Here is a 6864-nt window from a genome sequence, read left to right as displayed (position 1 = left end):
GGGGGGGGGATGGCAAGAGGAGACAGAAATTAAAAAACACTGCATCTTCACATCTCCTAATTTTTCTGGTAGAAAATCTCCTGTGTTATGGAGCTACTGTTTGTCTTCCACAGCTTCTCCTTTCCAACTCTTATTCTGTGCCTGTGTAGGATAGGATGATGCACAAAACATACTTCCAGTACCAAAGTTGGTACTGAAAAACGTGCCAATCACGTAGCAAAGTCTTCACCTGCAGCAGCACAGACTTTTTGGAAGCCCTTTGCTTTATTCTTAAAACTGCACAAACAGAAAACACAAGTCAGCCCAAGGGTTGCCTGGTACCTTCTCCTGGCACTGCCTCAGAAAGAATACAAAAAGCATATCCAGAAATAATTCACTGCATATATTCCTGCATCCAGTAATCTCCAGCTCAGGCACCTGCTGAAGCAGTGCTGATGCCTCTGTGTAACTGTCCTTGCTGGGTTTTCCAGCTAAGAAATTTCCACTATTTATATGAACCGTCTTTTTCCCCACACTATCTCTTTCTCCCTGGAGAGCGCAATATTGTTCAAAATCTGCTACATGGCATAGTATTTTATCCAGAGGATAAAACCAGCTTTACTTCCATCCTTGAGGCTGATCAAATTACAACAATTTACCACCTTCTATACTCTACACACTGTTTTAGTTGCCTGAAGCAGACAATGTATTCACTCCATGAAGAGTAACTTCAAGATCATGTGAGGTAATCTCAATAGAAAAATCCTTGATAAAAAAGTCTAAACAAAGAAACAACATGCCTTGCACAAAGAGGTTATAATGAATACTTTTACAAAAACATTTATTATTTGTAAATTACCACATGTTGTCTGATGAAAGTAGGATTGTGAAAAAGAAAAAAAATCTGTTTGATGTGTGAACACATTCAATCCATAGAGAGACAGGGACTTAAACAGAGTTAGGACTGTTTCCTACACCAAGGACATTTATGCTGGCAATAATCTTCCTAGGCATCTAAAAGTTAGGATGTTTTACTAGTTGTCTTATTTACATACATCACTTAACCCATAAAAGTTGTGTTTGCTCTTTTCTTTAAAATGTATGCTTGCTTTCCTTCCCCTCCTTCCATCAGACAAGAAAAAGGTACTAGTTGGGGAAGTCTTTTTACTTAAAGTACACAATGACCTTTCCTGATCAATATTTCTATTGACATTTCTACAGTCATTAACATTTTGTGTTTGTTGTTCTCATAGCCTTCACTTGTTTGTATGTGAAAGAAAGCATGTTTTCCCCCTAAGACTGTTAAGTTTTTGCAGTGTGTGTTACAGTCTGGTACCAACTGCATTCAAACCAGACTGTGACATTAGATGACCACCAGATAAAATGTAATCATTTGTGTTGTGTGTTTGTTTTCGTTTTAAGAAAACCCTAGTCAAAATATTTACTAGAAAGTAAAGGCACCATTTCAGTAGATGGAGGTAGTCCGAGTATTTTAAAGCAGGGGGGAAGGCACATATTGGAAAAGAATAAATTATTGAAGCAAAGTTAAAAATGTTTGCATTTGAATCCAGTGTTAAACTTAACTTGCCCTGTCTTTGTATCTTTGTATTATTTGCCTATTCTTTATGCTTCTGAACAGAGGAATGACAAAAATGCAGATTTCTGACACTGGAAAATTGTGCCCCTTCACATTTTGCACACTAATTCAACAGACATTCTCATTTTACAGTTACTTATAACACTTACCTCTAACTTAAAGTACTGTGGAAAGAAAGAAATGTTCACTGTATACTATCTATTAACATGAAAGCTTTTAGTTTTCTTGGAAACTAAAATTACTTTTTGAGCAGACTGGCTTACACTGCAGGTTTACTCACAATTTTTTTCATTTAATCTATCAACTCCACTGCCTGTATACTTCCATATATCCATACATGTCCATATATATATATCTGCATATACTCCCCACCAGGATTCCTGTGTTCAGCTCTGGCTTCTCCTGCATGAGAAGGATGTGGACCCAGAGGAGAGTCACAAAAATGATCACATCACAGGGCTACAGCACCTCTCCTGTAAGGAGAGGCTGAGGGAGTTGTGGCTGTTCAGCCTCCAGGGAAGACTCTGGGAAGAATTTATAGCACCTCCAGTACCTGAAGGGGCTACACGAAAACTGGAGGGGGACTGACCACAAAGACATGGAGTGGTAGGACTAGGTGGGATGGCTATAAAATGAAAGAGGGTAGGGTTAGGTTAGCTGCAGGAAATTCTTCACTGTGAGGGTGGTGAGGCACTGGCACAGGTTGCCCAGAGAAGTTGTGGCTGCCCCACCCCTGGAAGTGTTCAAGGCCAGGTTTGTTGGGGCTTTGAGAAACCTATTCTAGTAGAAAGTGTCCCTGCCCATGGCAGAGGGGTTGGAATGAGATGATATTTAAGGTCCCTTCCAACCCAAACCATTCTATGACTGTACAGACCTGGGAACATAAGATGGTACCTTCTCTGTGAGAGCAAACAGACCTTAGATTTGGTCAGGGACAAATGTCTCAGAATAGCCAACAAGAACATTTTAAATAGTCTTTCCCTCCACATATTTCTATCTTCTAAAAAAGACAAGAAGGGTTATAAAATGTGCATGCTAGATCCTTATGTTAATGCACTTACATCAAAATTTATTGGCTTAACAAAATGGAAAATATCTTAAAAATAAGAAATACACTTAATTACTTTCTTTAGGCAATTACTTAGAATTAGTAGAATTATTTCTCAGATTTATTGGGAGCCTTCTACACTTACACACAGCACAACAAAGTCTGATTTGCAACCTGTTTACAGCACACACACAGTACAGTACACTAGCCAGAAGGAAGCAAATCACTGTAGCTGATTAACAAAAAACATCAGAGGACAACCTGAAACTATTGTTGAATACTTCTATTCTATGTTTTTGCTCTGCTTGTTCTGATTTGCCACACAATAATAATAGCAATAAATAACCTGGTGTTTCCATAATGTTACTCTTCCTTAGCTCAGAATGGTTCTTTCCAGGTTTACTTCAGATAAAACAGGTCAATACCCAGCAGACCAAGGGCAATCAGGCCAGAACTATTCATTCATTACTTCATTTTCAAGCGATCCTCGATGCCATCGGTTGCACACAACCCTACCGTCACCTGCTTTTCATTCCTCTGAGTAAATGGAGCAAGAGGAAGTTTCTGGATTGGATATGAAATAGGTCTGGGAGACCTCCTGCCCTTTTGTTGGTGCTGCCTTTAATTTGCCATTTGCTACCAACTAATCCTGCAGGTTAACAACTGAGCAAAGAGAAAGCCAATTAAAAAAGTGAAATGTGACGATAAACCAGATTATAAGAATATAAATTATTGCTTGCCCATGCAAATAATACATGTGCATCAACCACCTCATGCTTAGGCTGAAAAACCTTCTGCAGCACAAGTGCAAATCAAATCAGGTTATACAAAATATGTCTGATTTAATTATTTTCACAAATTCAAAGTTTTTGTAAGACAATTGTGTGTTACTATAACCTGTGTTTCACAAAGTTTCTTTTGAACCTAGTGATAAAAATTTCCTTTGGCCCTGTGGGAAGGAGGACTGAAAGTTACACTGAGGCCTTTGGAAAACTTGGTAATCTGGGGATTGCATACAATGAAGTCTGTGACTACTGAAACAAATAAGGTTGGGCTTACAATGAACTTGTGCCATGGTCAGATGGATCCTCAGGGGTTCTTGGCACTGTAGGCTCAGACTGAAACTTTTGGCAGAGAAGTTAATGTTGGAGCATTTTCCTGAGCTGTCCAATCGACAGGCTCTCTCCTATGTGGCTTCATGTCTTCTCACTGCTATTTATCCTATAGGGACATAAAATGTCTCAGAGTTTTAACTGCTGACAAACACAGAAAAAAACCTATAGGGCCTTTAAAATAAAAGGAAAGATCCCACAAGCCTTGTTTCTTTGAGAAATCAGGGTTTAAGATCATATCTGCTGAACTTGTTTACTTCTCAACTCCTTGTATTTTTGTCAGGAGGGTAAGGACAGAACACAGACAATCCAGGTAGGTTGCATTCTGTCAATTGAATTGCTATTCCCTGTGTAACAATTTTTGGTTAGAGACTCACACTTGTGATTCATCAGCTGGAAAATTCCAATTTCATCTTACCCAGCAACATAACTCCTTAGGACGCAGCTGATGTGCTTGGATTTACCTTCAGATGTAGAAAAGGATCTGATGCCCCGCAGCCTGTAGGAACACAGCCTTTGCAAGAGCTGTGCTGCCAACAGGGGAAGCTAGCAGAGGAGGAAAGAGTCTTGGGAAGGAAATTTGGAGTTGAGACACATCTCTTGCTTTATCAGGGTGAACCCACAGGAATTTCAATAGAGCAGCAAAACCTGTTGCCCACAGTGAGATAACTTTGAAGAAACAGTTGTGAATGGAAACCCATGGGAATTTCTTGTCCTTTAAGCAGGTTTTTCCTGTATATGGAATAGCCTGGCCCCTTAGTACTACTCTCTTTCTTATTATCTCCCATGCACACAGAGGACATAAATATTGTTGAAATGTCAGTCTTGATCATCATCAGCTGTTCACTCCATCTGAGATACAGACTGCATTTTCACATGCAGCCCCTTCTTATATCCCAGAACATTTCACTGAACTTAAATGTGTCATCTAATAAGATCACGGAATAGACAGAATTAAGGATTAAAGGCAGAACTGTTGAAAAAATTTGTATTTGCTAAAAATAAGTTAAAAAATTAAAATAAAAATCTGTATCTCTACTGATTTGCAGTTGACTCTCATTTAGGTCCCAAATAGAAATAAATTGGTATTAAAAATATTTTTATTTCTACTGAGCTGAAAAAGAAATAAAGTCTTAAAAAAAACAATGTCTTTTCTTTGTGCATTATTATCCTAAGTTATGCATGGAATATAAATATTTCTAATGTTTTCCACTGGAAATTTCTCTATCTCTCCATGACATTTGGAAATTTTGAAATAAAATAACACACCTACCATCTTTTTCCTGAATATCTTTGTTTTGAAGCATTTATCAATGTTACCTGTGCCTCTAGCTAAATCTATTCAAGAAATAGGGATTTTCTGATTAAAAACAAAACACCAGTCATCACTCCATTCACTTCAAATAATGTCACTCGGTGTGTAAGATCAACCAGCACCTCATCTCAGATCAATCCAGTACCAAGAGTTTCACTGAATTTTATGTAATAGGAGTTTGGCACATCAAATCAAAGTTTTGAGTCCAATGTAGCCTTTGATCACTGGTGACCCCCAAATGCTCCAGCAATCAAATGCAGATGTGAAACTTCAGAACTTCACTCAGTTCCAGTTAAGTGAATGAGTTCAGTTTTCAGATCTGTTTTTCATGAGAATCTCTTCTTTTGCTATTTAGTATCATTCAGTGCTTTCTAAGAAAGAATTCAGCTTAAAATTGTTTCCAAGAAAAAATAGAGAATTAATTCAGCAAAAGAGTTAAGACTCATTATATAAGGTTTATAAAATAAAGTCAGAACTGGTGCAGTATAAAATTATTGTCTTGCAAGTTTATGCCCCTTTCTACTGTGATCTTTAAATATAATTAATTGAAATTAAAAAGCTCATATGGTTTTGGTTGGGATAAAGTTAATTTCCTCCATGGTAGATGCATGGGGCTCTGTTTTGGATTTGTGCTGGAAACAGTGTGGTAACACTGGGATGTTTCATTACTCCTGAGCAGGGCTGACACAGTCAAGGCCTTTTCTGCTCCTCACCCCAGCAGTGAGGAGGCTGGGGGTGCACCAGGAGCTGGGAGGGGACACAGCCAGGACAGCTGACCCCAAGTGACTCAAGGGACATCCCACACCACATGGCATCGTGCTCAGCTCATAAAGCTGGGAAGAAGGAGGAAGTGAGGAACGTTCGGAGTGACAGTGTTTTTCTTCCCAAGTCACTGTTATGTGTGATGCAGCCCTGCTCTCCTGGGGGTGGCTGAACACCTGACTGTCCATGGGAAGTTGTGCATGAATTCCTGGTTTGGCTTCACTGGCATGTGTGGCTTTTGCTTTACATGTTAAATTGTCTTTATCTCAACCCATGATTTCTCAGTTTCACCATTATCATTCTCTCTCCCATCCCACCAGGGCAGAGTGAGCAGCTGTGTAGGGCTGGGGTGCTCACTGGGGTTAAACTACAACAATCTTCAATATTCAAAATTAACACCCCTCATCTTCATATGGAGACTTACATCCCCTGACATATTTTCAAAGACTTTTTTTCCAAGTAGTAATATGGAAGTACTGAACCAAAACTCTGCTAGGAGAATTGGAAGAACACACTTTTGTTCTTCAGATTCGATCATACTTGAGTGACTTCAAGAAAATTATAAACCATTTTTCACAATGCATTTAATTGATCACTCTTATTAAAAGACAGTTTCAGTATCTTACTACACTGAAATTTAGAAAATGTTTTATTTCTAGCCTTAATTTGTTTAAGATAACATAATTTTATCATTTTTTTTCTGATGCCACTATTTCTTTTAGAATAAATGCTCTTCGCAATGCTGATGCTGATCCCCAACACACACTTATGACCTCCCATCTCATCATAGTGTTCATTCTGTGAGGGAAAAAAATCTTTACTAAGTGCCATCAGATTTTTCCTACAACACTGAAGTTAAACAGTCTGCTCCCTACATGGATTATGACTTGGTTGGAGTCTCGAATTGCTCTATTATTAGCATTTGATAAATTAAGAATAACTAAATATCGAGAATGTCTGGAAACTTAAGGGCATTAATATGATGTATTTTCTCAGAGATGAAAAGTATCTTTGTTGTCCAGTGCAAAAATGTCCCCTTCAGTTTTCTCTC

Source organism: Geospiza fortis, unplaced genomic scaffold, assembly GCF_000277835.1.
Source record: "Geospiza fortis unplaced genomic scaffold, GeoFor_1.0 scaffold111, whole genome shotgun sequence".
Classification (NCBI taxonomy): Eukaryota; Metazoa; Chordata; class Aves; order Passeriformes; family Thraupidae; genus Geospiza; species Geospiza fortis.
Note: the sequence above shows the minus strand (reverse complement) of the source record.